Source organism: Pelodiscus sinensis, chromosome 10, assembly GCF_052426305.1.
Source record: "Pelodiscus sinensis isolate ZL-2025 chromosome 10, ASM5242630v1, whole genome shotgun sequence".
Classification (NCBI taxonomy): domain Eukaryota; kingdom Metazoa; phylum Chordata; order Testudines; family Trionychidae; genus Pelodiscus; species Pelodiscus sinensis.
This window is the reverse complement of record NC_143061.1, coordinates 11,717,501-11,730,454: the sequence shown is the minus strand read 5'-3', so window position 1 is coordinate 11,730,454 and position 12,954 is coordinate 11,717,501.

Below are 12,954 nucleotides of genomic sequence, written 5' to 3'. Positions count from 1 at the left end.
GGGAGGTGTCTGCTAAATGCCCAATGGTGAAATAGAGGGGGAGGGGGAAGCTGCTGTTTTAATTGCCACTTTCAGCTTTCCAGTGAGCTGGACTGGGCAGCTCACCTCTCTCAGAGCTGTTGCTCGGAAAACACAGCAAAGGCTTTCATGTCATTGTAAAGCTTTCTCCGCAGTCACAATCAGGGAAATCCGTATGGACTGGAATAGGCACGTGCTGGGGGTTGCTGCTGAGTCCTGTTTCATTCACAGCATTCTTACTTGCCTCAAGGCTGCAGGTACCGTCATACTTGGTCAGACCAATGGTCCAGCCAGCCAGTATACTGTCTTCCAACCACAGACAGCACCAGATGCCTCAGAGGGAGTGAACAGAACATGGAAATGTATTGAGTGATCCATCCCCTGCCATTAAGAGATTTCGGGACTCTCCAAACATGGGGTTACATCCCTGATCATCTAAACTAATGGGCATTGATCCTCCATGAACTTATCTAATTCTATTGCAGAAGCTCCTATAGTCTGACCTGGTCAGGCTCCGCTCTCATCTTATGCTTAGGTTGTAAGCTGTTTTAGGCAGGAATTGTTTTTTTACTGTGTTTGTACAGCACATTGAGGTCTTGACCCATGACAGGCTCCTAGCTAGTATGACAATAATAAAATATAATGTTAATAATCCACTATATGTTTTAGAAACTTTGTGTGTCTGTCTGTCCATGAGTCCATTTGTTCAAGAACCCCTCCTAACTGGTAAGAGGTAGAGCACCACATTTGATATGCAGCTGCCTCTTATCATAACTTAGTTGTGCCATGACAAATGGGATGCATCTGGAATGTGTTTCTTTCTCATAAAATGGAAAAGGTCCAGTAGGAGGGACAATTATACTGTAGAACAGTGGTCTCCAACCTTTTTAAGCACAAGATCACTTTTTGAATTTGAGTACAATCCAAGATCTACCTCAAATAAAAACACCCTTGCCCTGCCTCCTTCCCACCTGTTCTCTGAAGCCCCACCCCTGCTCATTCCATCCTCCCTCTCTTGCCCATCCTCATTCCCTTTCATCAGACTAGGGCAGAGGGTTGGGGTGCAAGCTCTGGTCTTGGATTAAAGGATCTGGAGTGTGAGAGGGACTCTGGGCTGCTCTTGGGGCAGGCAGTTGGGATGTAGGAGTGGGTTCTAGGTGCCGCCTCTGGAATGGTGTTTGGATGCAAGGGAGTTTGGGGTGCAGGAGGGGGTTCATAACTGCGGTAGGAGTTTGGGATGTGGGCTCCAGCTGGACACTGCTTATCTCAGGTGGCTCCGGGTGGTGGTGCAGTGGGACTAAGGCAGGCTCACCCCTGCCCTGGCCCTCCACCACTCCCTAAAGTAGCCAGCAAACTCTCTCCATTCCAAGTCCTGTTGTGCCCCCTCTCTTCTTTGTGGAGAAAGGATACAGAGTGGGAGGAGGCCACCTGACATCAGCATCTCTCCTTTTCCTCCCCTGCCCTGCACAGCAAACAGGAGGCTCCCCAGCAGGAGGGGCAGCTCCAAGGCAAAGGGCAGGAGATGAGCAGCAATGGGGGGAGGCGCAGCTGAAATGCTGCCACTTGATAGCCTCTTGGCCAAACCAGTCAGGATCACCTGTCAGAGGCTTCAAGATCTATCGGTAGATCCTGAGCTATTGGTTGGTGACCACTGCTGTAGAATGACCACAGGGGAGTAGTAAGGGGCAGGAGGACTGGGACAGCTATAACCCTATTGGGCCAGCAGGGAACAGGGATGGAGAAAGGGACATGTACCTCTGCATATTTCAGAGAGTTTATTTCTGTGTGTCTGTCTATCCCCAAGCTGGGGGACATGCACCTCTTCCCCGGCTGTGCCAGCTGCAGTGGCCATGCAGGGGCACTTTTCACCTGGCCCTAAGCTGCTGTGGTGTGAGAAGGCTGGAGTTGCTCTCTTTCCTAGGGATGTAAGAGACTAGTCAACTATCTGATAATTAGAAGCTTATCGGATAGTCGACTAGTGATGATTAGCCACTTCCTTCCCTTCCCCCCCTTGCTGCCTCTGTCAGAGAGAGGCAGCAAGGGGGGAGCAGGAGTCAGTGCTGGGGGGAGCCAGCTTAAAAGCCAGTTCCCCCCAGCACCTCTCTCGCTTGTGATGCTTCTGCTACAATTCTATTCTAGTACGGGGTCCGGTCAGCTGTCTCTCCAAGCCCGTCGGTTAGTCTCCTCGCGTTGGGCTTTACAATATTTGCTTTTTCCTCGGATGGGGGAAAGAAGGGGGGCCTGGGCCCGCCCTCACTCACGGGCCCCAGCCCAGGGCCCTAAGGACTGAGACTAAGTACCAGTCTCCGTCCGGCTGGTGGGGTTGTGCCCCTAAACACGCCAGCCCCCGGGCTTCTTCGCCGCCCTGCCCTGGGCTACTTCCTTCTTCCCCCACTCCCTCTCAGGGGTATCGGCACTCACGGCGTCTGAGCGTCCCAGGGGAGACGTTCACGGGAGCGTCCGAATCCCTCCACTCTCCAGCGGGTCTGGGCAGTCTCCTCCTCTCCCCCCTACCTCCGGCGGCTGGCGGGGTTTTAAAGTTCCCCCCGCACCGGGAGGGGTTAGGTGCCCCACCCCCACGCTGTCCGGCGCGTTGCGTCGCTCCTCCTCCCCGCCCCCGTCCCACCGGCGGGGCTGAGGCAGTCTCAGCTGCGCCGCGGCCTCGCTCCAGCTGAGCCGCGGCGCCAATCAGCTGAGCCGCGGCGCCACTCAGCTGAGCTGCGGCTCGGGAGCAACCGGCGCACAGCCGGTACGCGCTCCGCGGCCCCTCTGAGAGGGCACAGACTCCCAGGTTTGGGGTGCGGGGTCTCCGTACCCCGTCACCTCCCCCGTTAAGTCACCTGTTTGTCAGTCCCCGTAATACACGAGGTTCAAAGGGATGCCGGAAAGGATGAGACCACAACTGGGGGTTTCAAAAAGCACAAACTGATTTTATTTTGATGACGCCAGACAATCATCAGAACAAAAATTAAACAGATTGCCAGACAACACAAAACAATTCCCTGAGGCTTTTCTAAATCACAATAATTCCCAATAACTGCCCAGGGGTTAGGAACAGTTGAATTAACACTGGTATTGTCCATAGGGCTGATTATTTACACAACTTTATACAAGGAAACAGTAAAAAATCTAAACCACAACTATTTATAAACTAACTTAGTAACTTTTTAGCCACTGTCACTTGACAAGCAAAAAATCAATTTAGGACAACCAAAAAATCAATTAGGATAGGGATGATGGCGGCGGGGGGGGGTATACCAGTTCTGGAGACAGCAGGAACACAAGTACCGGTCACATGCTCATAAACTGTCTCCACTCGGGTCGACCAACTCGGAGTATGCTCAGTAAGACTCGAGAGCGGGGGGTGCAAGGCGTCTGGGTGATCAGGCCAGGCGTTCACTCGATGCAAATCCCCAGTGAGAGAGGGGCTGCCTGCCTGTTTTATTGCCTGTGAACTTATCACCCCATAGGTTGGTTTTTGCTGCAGTGGGTGGAGTAGCAGGCCTGAGCACAAGTCAGCCCATTGGCTGATCTTTCACTGCAATGGGTGGAGTGAGCAGGGGAAGATTATTAATTTACATGCCCTTATATGGAAAACACTCCACCTCACAGACAAAGCCCCCTATACCAGCCTTAGAGGTATTACAGGCTATGGCTCCCTGCGACGGGCAGCCATTTCTGATGTTCTGTCTCGGACACTGTTGTCTCTGTATCCTCGTTTTCCTCCCCCTCGTATTGCCTCGAAAAGAAGTCCGCGTTCTGGTGTTGCGTTCCTGCCCTGTGGGCCACTTCAAATGAATACGGTTGTAACGTTAAGTACCATCTCATTAGTCGTGCGTTGGTGTCTTTCATTGTCTGTAACCAGCGCAACGGGGCGTGGTCCGTCACCACCCGAAACCGGATTCCTAGGAGGTAATAGCGTAACATCTCAATAGCCCATTTTATGGCTAGGGCTTCTTTTTCTATTGTGGAATACTTACACTCCCGGGGGAATAACTTTCGGCTGATATAAACAACTGGGTGTTCTCCCGGTCCTTCCCCCTGCGATAATACCGCTGCTATTCCTGTCTCCGAGGCGTCCGTTTGCAAAGTAAATGGTTGGTTGAAATTGGGTTGGGTGAGGACCGGCGCATGGGTTAATCGGTTTTTTAAGGCCCGGAAAGCTTCCTCACATTCTGGTGTCCACCTTACCTTTTGTGGCATTGCTCCTCGGGTTAGATTTGTCAGGGGCGTAGCGAGTGTCGCGACACTGGGGACAAAGCGTCGGTAATACCCGGCCAAGCCCAGGAACTGGCGCACTTGCCTCTTGGTTCTCGGGGTGGGTAGTCCCTCAGTGCTCTGATCTTATCAATCAACGGGCGTAATTGTCCCCTCCCGACAGTATACCCCAAGTATGTTACCTCCCGGGCTCCAAATTGGCACTTGGCCGGGTTCGCCGTGAGTCCTGCCTCCTGTAACATCTTGAGTATGGCCTCCACTCGTTGCAAATGTTCCGGCCAGGTTTTACTATATATGACGATATCGTCGATGTAGGCTGCCGCATATCGTCCATGGTTTCTCAGGATCTTGTCCATCAAACGTTGAAAGGTTGCAGCTGCCCCGTGAAGACCGAAAGGCATGCGTACGAAATGGTATAGCCCGAAAGGGGTTGAGAACGCCGTCTTTTCTCGCGAATTCCTCATTAATGGTATCTGCCAGTATCCTCGTGTCAGATCAATGGTGGAAAGATATTGGGCTTCCCCCAGCCGATCAAGTAGTTTATCCACCCGAGGCATGGGGTATGCATCGAATCGTGAAATGTTGTTCACTTTTCTGAACTCGATGCAGAACCTCCAGGATTTATCGGGTTTCGGGACCAACACTATTGGACTCCGCCAGTCGCTGCGGGATTCTTCTATTACCCCCCACCTGAGCATGCGTTGTACCTCTTCCTTTACCATCTCCCACATTTTCCGGGGTAGTGGACAGATCTGGTCCCGTACCTTTTTTCCGGGTTCTGTTGCGACATGGTGGTATATCTCGGTCGTCTGTCCGGGTTGGTCCGTCATTACATCTGGAAATCTCCGTAAGATATCTTCCATTTCCCTCTTCTGGGTCATAGTCAGGGTAACTTCCATCTGGAATGGTGCTGGGAAGGGGTCGCTTGTTGCCTCCGGCCCTAAGTCAGAGCCAGTAGGTGCGGAATTCACCAGCAGGCCCTCCCGTTCTTTCCATGCTTTAAGGAGATTGACATGGTAAATTTTAGTACCTTCTCGGCCCCGTGTCAGCCTTATTTCATAGTCTACTTCTCCTATTTTCCGCACCACCTCGAAGGGGCCCTGCCACTTGGCCAACAGTTTCGAGTTTTGCGTGGGTAATAATAAAAGTACCCTATCCCCGGGCTCAAAAGTTCGTAGGCGGGTGCCTCCGTTGTAATATTTAGCCTGCTTTTCTTGGGCAGCCCTTAGATTTGTTCTGGCGAACTCTACTAGCTCATGTAGCTTCTGTCAGAGGTTAAGGATATACTGGACGGCCCCCTGCACTCTACTAGTCTGTTCCTCCCAGTTTTCCCGGACCACGTCTAGTATCCCCCGTGGTCGGCGTCCAAACAATAGTTCAAAAGGTGAAAAGCCAGTGGATGCCTGGGGGACCTCCCGGATCACGAATAATAATGCTGGTAACATCCGATCCCATTCCCCAGGGTCTTGATCCACGAACTTACGTAACATTCCCTTAAGGGTCTAATTAAATCTCTCGTCTAGTCCATCCATCTGGGGGTGGTAGACAGAGGTCTTTAATGCTTTTATTTGAAGTAGCTGGCATAATTCCCCCATAAGGCGGGATGTTACGTTTGTGCCTTGATCCGTTAGGATCTCCTTAGGTATTCCCACCCGGGAGAAGATCTTTGCTAAGTCCATAGCCAAAGTAGGAGCTGTGGTATTCCGCAGGGGGACTGCCTCCGAGTAACGGGTGGCATAATCAATTACCACCAAAATGTATTTATATCCCGTTTTTGTCCTCTCAAGGGGTCCTACTAGATCTAGGGCGATACGCTCGAACGGGATTTCTATCACGGGGAGGGGCTCCAAAGGGGCCTTTGGGACGGCCTTAGGCCCAGCCCTCTGGCATTCGGGGCACGACCCGCAGAACTCTTTTACTTCGCGGTACACCCCGGACCAATAAAAGCGCTGTAAAACCCGCTGTAATGTCTTCTCGTAGCCTAAGTGCCCGGCCCACGGATTAGCATGTGCCACATCCATAAGTTGGCGCCGATAACTCCGGGGCACCACTAACTGCCGTACTATCTCCCGATTATCCATTCCCACCATTACCCGATATAACCGGTCCCCTTGTACCTCGAAATATGGGGGGCTCGCCTGTCGTTCCTCTGCATCGCTCCCCTCGGTGGCTTCTCTTGCTTCTGACCACGCATGCTGCAGGACCGGATCCTTGCACTGTTCGTGCAGGAAGCCCCCTTCCCACAATCCTAGTGGGGGGCTCTCCATTGGCTGGTTCACTGGGGCCTCCGAGGTACCTTCACCTGGATCTTCCTCTGGTTCCCTTGCCGGGCTCGTGTGGGGGTTCCGGGGGGCTCTGATCTGGCCCACCATCCCTTCGCAGAACGCGGAATCCTCTTGCTGCCACCAGTCCCTTAAGGCTGTCTCGAAGCCCGCCCAATCTCTTCCTAATAGGACTGAGTATACCAGCTTTGGAGCCACCACCACGTAACACCAACTATCACCATTCTCGTCAACTATCCGCATCCAGGTCGTAGAATACCAATGTACGTCGCCATGCACACACTGTACGTGTACCGGGGGATCCCGGGGGCTTCACTCTCCCACTAGGTCCTCCCGCACGATTGTTTGGCTGCACCCGGAGTCCACTAGTCCCACTACCGGGCAATCATTGACGTGGATCTTCCGCATAATCCTGTCGCCACCCTTTTTCTGGTGGATCTGCTCCCCTGCTAGGGCGTGCGCATAGGTGCAGTCCATGTACGGACAGTCTTTTTGGAAGTGTCCCTCCTGTCCGCACCGATAGCAAGCCCCTCCCGAGGGGCTGGGGCGTGCTTTGGTCGCATCCCCCTCGTTGGCGGGGCGGACCTTATCCTGGGGGTTATCACTTGGGGGAGTCGTCCAAGCCGGGGCTAACCTCCGCCCTTCCCCCCGACCTCCGCCCTGGCCCAGCTGTGGCCCTGGGTTTATTCGGGATCGCCTGAAACGCGATGGTTCCAGCCTCGGGGGAGGGGGAGATTTGCCTACCTTCGGTTGAGTGTCTACCACCTCCGCTGCCTCATAGTCGTTCATGAGCTCGACAGCTTCCTCAATCGTAGAGGGATGGTGGCGTCGCACCCAGCGTTGGCCCCCGGCAGGGAGTATGTTCATAAACTGTTCTAACACCACCATTTCAGCGACTTGCCCGCCGTTCTTCTACTCAGGTTCGAGCCATCTCCATGCTGCTTCTTTCAGCCGCTGGACTACTAATCGTGGCCTTGTTTTCATCGGGTATCATTACTGCTGGAACTTCTGGCAATAAGTCTCTGAGGTAATACCCATTTGGTCTAATATCGCCTCTTTGACTTTGTGATAATGTAGGGCGTCGCGGGTGCTTAGACCCTGATATGCCAACTGGGCCTGCCCCGTTAAGTAAGGGGCGAGGATCGTGGCCAATTGTTCAACTGGCCATCGGGCAGCCGTTGCCACCCTTTCAAAGGTGGTTAGATACGCTTCTGGGTCGTCCGTCGACCCCATCTTGGTAAGGCGAATGTTCACGGACGGGGAGTATTCCCCCTCCTCTTCATCCCGTGGTGGACCGGCCATACCCCTGGCAGAGGCTCCATACTGCCGGGCCCACCGCTCCTGCTGGGTTTGAAATTGTTCCGCCAGCTCCCTCACCAGTTGTCTTTGTTGCTCCTGGTGTTGTGCCGAGAGCTGCTGGATGAGTAGCGTTTGTTGCTGCTGATTCTGCCACTGATGCTCCATGAGCCAAGCTAAAATCTTTCCCGGCTCCATGTCCTTCTTCTGTGGTAGCGCACTGCCGGTCCTTCAGGTGCCAGACGTCACCAACTGGTGCCTTGGGTTAAAAAATGAAGACAAACACCAAAAAAAAAAAGAAAAGGAAAAGGCGTCCCCGTTGTGGGGACGTAGCGGGAATTAGTTCCTCACCTACCCCTGAGGGCCTCCTGCCCCCCCCCCTTTTTGATCCAGGGACATGGGGTAGTCATAAAGTACCCACATTCTCCACCATCTTGTGACCGTGTCCACCACCTTTCGATCTAGTACGGGGAGGATCTAGTCAGCTGTCTCTCCAAGCCTGTTGGTTAGTCTCCTCGCGTTGGGGTTTACAATATTTGCTTTTTCCTCGGATGGGGGAAAGAAGGTGGTCCCGGGCCTGCCCTCACTCACGGGCCCCAGCCCAGGGCCCTAAGGACTGAGACTAAGTACCAGTCTCCGTCCGGCTGGCGGGGTTGTGCCCCTAAACGCGCCAGCCCACAGGCTTCTTCGCCACCCTGCCCTGGGCTACTTCCTTCTTCCCCCACCCCCTCTCGGGGGTATCGGCACTCACGGCGTCTGAGCGTCCCGGGGGAGACGTTCACGGGAGCGTCCGGATCCCTCCACTCTCCAGCGGGTCCGGGCAGTCTCCTCCTCTCCCTGCTACCTCCGGCGGCTGGCGGGGTTTTAAAGTTCCCGCCACACCGAGAGGAGTTAGGTGCCCCGCCCCCACGCCATCCGGCGCTTTGCGTCGCTCCTCCTCCCCGCCCCCGTCCCACCGGCAGGGCTAAGGGAGTCTCAGCTGCGCCGCGGCCTCACTCCAGCTGAGCCGCGGCACCAATCAGCTGAGCCGCGGCTCGGGAGCAACCGGCGCACAGCCGGTACGTGCTTCGCGGCCCCTCTGAGAGGGCGCAGACTCCCAGGTTTGGGGTGCGGGGTCTCGGTACCCCATCACAGGCTCTTTCTACATTTCAAACGTGGAGGCACCCTTATATACTAATCAAATAGTCAATGGAAATCCCATCGACTATTCGATTAGTTAATTAATCTAAATTTAACATCCCATCTCTTTCCCTGGAGCAGTCTGCATACTGAACTCCCCCATCCCCAGCCTCACCCCAGAGCAATGATTTAAATGAAGAAAACATTTATTTGAGGTAAGGACCCGAGTAATGCTGCGTAAAGCTTCTGGTTATTAATAATTATATTATTTTCTGTATAAACATATAGTAAATAACTCTCTCTGCCCTGTAGAGCTTACAAGCTAAGCAAGGCATATCAGGTGAATGAGACAAACAAGTAAGTCAGTTTGTGGTGCAATTACAGGATGTGTAGTAGAGCAGATCTGGATTTTACAAGAAGATAATTGTTCAGTACCGTCAAAGAGAGCTCTGTGTGCTTTACTATGTGTTAAGAACGTTCCTACTGGGTCAGACCAATGGTCCGTCTAGCCCAGCATTAATGTTCCTTATAGGCTGTGTGCTTGTGCCAAAACTCCACAGAGATTCAAATGCTGCCCAGCTGATTAGCAGAGAGCCCACAAGCAGATTTTTTGTTTCGACTGGTGGTGCACATTTGCACATGCTTTGGTGCACACAAAAATATTTATTTTGCACATGGAAAAATCTGCACGTGGATGGAAAAGGATAGAGGGAACATTGCACAGCATCTTGTCTTCTGACAGTGGTCAATACCAGGTGCCCCAGAGGGAATGAACATAACAGGTGATGTCCTCTCGCCCATTCCCAGCCCTGACATGGAGCCAGGAACACCATCTCTGCCCACCTTGGCAACTCTTGTGTTAATTTGTCCTCTGCTAGTTCTCTTGATTCCTCAGTGTATTCTTTGTAAAGTAAATCCCAATGTCATTTTCCCTTATGTCTTCTTCCTTACCTTGCTGATAATTCACCTTGTCCTTTTTCTAGGGACTGGGGAGTGAATTGACTCTTCTTTTCCATGTACTTATAAGATGTCATAGGTCTAGATCTTTAGCTAGTGTAACCTGGCAGAGTTCCACTGAAGTGAAGAGTTATTTTGATTTACACTACTTAAGGAATGAGGATCAATTTTCATATTAATTCTTGTACAGCTGCTGTTAAAACTAATCTGTTCTTAGTTTGCAGAGTATGTATCCCATCATTGCCTTTGCTATTATTGCCAGGGCCAGATTAACCATTGGGCTAGTAAGACTATAGCATAAGGCCCTATTGGTCAGGCAGGGTGTGGCTGGGCCAGGCGAGATGGGGGAGCAAGTTTGCTCACCTCGCCCTGCTGGAGCCGGGAGTGCTCCTGCCAGCAGGAAAGACAAAGCAGCCCCCTGTGGCTTGGAAGGAGCTCAGCTGGCAGCCCGTTGCTTCTGTTCCTTCCCTGTCTGTGTCTCCCCGTGCTGCGGCAGGAACACATTGCCAGGTATCGACTTAACAGTGGTGACCCAGACTCTAAAAACCCGTCACTATGGGAACCAGTGCCAGTTGTGGGTATAGTTTGAGCAGGCATTCCCCCCTGATTTCTCCAGAGCTCTGCTTAGCTGCCCTGGAGGGACAAAGCTCCCTTGCTTGCTTGTGTCCCTCTCTGCTGAGGCTGGCAGGCAGGTAGCTCCAGGATGCTGCCTCCTGGGTCCTAGTGCCTATCCCTCTCATCTTCTATGTGTGCTGGTTCCATTTCTGGGCAAATGGTGAGTGCCTGGAAGGGAAGGGGAGGAGCAGGGCAAGAGGATGGCGGCGGGAGAGGCAGTACCAGAGTGGTAGAGTGAGAAGCTTTCACTGAACCTGCAGACACGCTATCCAACTCCAGCCAGAACTATTGCCCCAACCCTTTCCCATGTATTAGGAATTAATTCCCACACATTAGGAAAAATGTTTGTACACTGATTTTGAAGCGCTAACATAGTAAAAATTGCTAAATGTTATGACCTGGTCAACCATCTAAAGATCTGTGTCATTTATTGGTGTTACCTTATTCTTACAGAAAACTTGAAACAAACATATGCAAACCGGAGCTAGCGAACTGCCCACAGAACTCATGCTTAAACCTCGTGTTATGTCAGAGCTGCTGATCACACAATCTAAAATAGACAGTCTTGCAATGAGTGCAGGGGACCAGACTGGACGACCTCTCAGTGTCCCGTCTTATTTCCATTAGGGATGTTAGGAAGTGAGTAAATAGATAATTGTGTAGTCGACAGAATTTCTATCAACTACATAATTAGTCAATAAGGAAGGAAGCCTCCAGGAGTTACCCCTGGCTGAGCCTCTGCAGTTTAAATGTAATAAGAGCCGGGTGGGCAGGTAGCTCAGCTCTTACTACATTTAAACTGCAGACCTGTTGCAAAAAAAGCAAATATGATTCTAGGTTGTATCAACAGGTGTGTTGTAAGCAAAACTTGTGAAGTCATTCTGCCGCTCTACTCTGCACTAGTTAGGCCTCAGCTGGAGTACTGTGTCCAGTTCTGGGCGCCACATTTCAAGAAAGATGTGGAGAAATTGGAAAGGGTACAGAGAAGAGCGACAAGAATGATTAAAGGTTTAGAGAACATGACCTATGAAGACAGGCTTCATGAACTGGGCTTGTTTAGTTTGGAAAAAAGAAGATTAAGGGGGGACATGATAGCGGTTTTCAAATATCTAAAAGGGTGTCACAAGGAGGAAGGCGAAAATTTGTTCCTCTTGGTTTCTGAGGACAGGACAAGGAGTAATGGGCTTAAAGTGCAGCAGGGGAGGTTTAGATTGGACATTAGGAAAAAAATCCTAACTGTCAGGGTGGTCAAACATTGGAATAAATTGCCAAGGGAGGTGGTGGAATCTCCCTCTCTGGAGAGATTTAAGAACAGGTTAGATAGACATCTGTCAGGGATGGTGTAGGTGGAGCTTGGTCCTGCCTTGAGGGCGGGGGGCTGGACTCGATGACCTCTTGAGGTCCCTTCCAGTCCTATGATTCTATGGTTCTATGGTTCTATGGGAGTAGGTCCTGGACCCAACACAAGCTGGGACAGAGCTGGGCTTACTCAGTCCTAGCCCCAGCCGCTATGAACAGAGGCTACTCCAGCGGCAGCCTGATGTGCTCCATTGCCAAGGAGGAAGGATGCCTAAGATAAGGACAAAGTAGCATCCCTCATCCTACCTCTTACTTGAAGTATCTGCTGGAAGAACTGAATGTAGAGAGGATAGAAAAAACTTGTTAATTTTACATAAAGGAGGGGGCTGTGCCCTCTGCTCGCTATGCTCGCCATGACAGCTTTCGCAGCCAGAGAGTGTGAGAGCTATGCTCCAGTCCCCCTCTCTCTGGGGATAAGTGTCAGGGAAAGAGTGCAGGAGTGGGCTGGGGCAGGGTGTCTGGCTAGGGAGGAGGGGGCAGGAGCAGCTTGGGGATAGGTGTCTGGCTGGTGGGAGGGAGCAGGAGCGGGCTGGAGATGCAGGGTCTCGGAAGGGGTGAGTGAAGGGGCTGGGGGTGCAAGGTCTTGGCGGAGACGGTGCGTGAGGGGGCTGAGGTGTGGGGTCTTGGCCCGGCAGTGAGTGAAGCGATTGGGGGTGCAGGGTCTCAGCTTGGGGGGTATGAGTGAGGGGGCTGGAGGTGTGGGTTCTCAGCAGGGCAGCAAGTGAGCGGGCTAAGGCTGTGCTGGGAGCCTGCACTGGTGCTCCAGCCTCTCCCCTCAAGCCGAGACCCCGCACCACCCCCCTCACTTATCCCCTGCTGAGACCCTACACCCCTAGGCCCCTCACTCATCAGCTCCAGTTCAGCACCCTTCCCCCATTCCCCTGCCAGCAGGGAGCCCACATTGGCACTCCAGCCTCCCCCCCCCCCGGCTGAAGCGCCAGCACCGGCTTACTGCAGGGGGTGGCTGGAAAAAGCCCTGAGGCTCCTCACTTGCTGCAGCTTCCCTTCACCTTCCCCTGGCTGGGGGAACAGCAGTGGGAAAAGCCTCCTTGAAGTGCTCCCCTATGTTGCTGTTCCCCCAGCTGGGGAA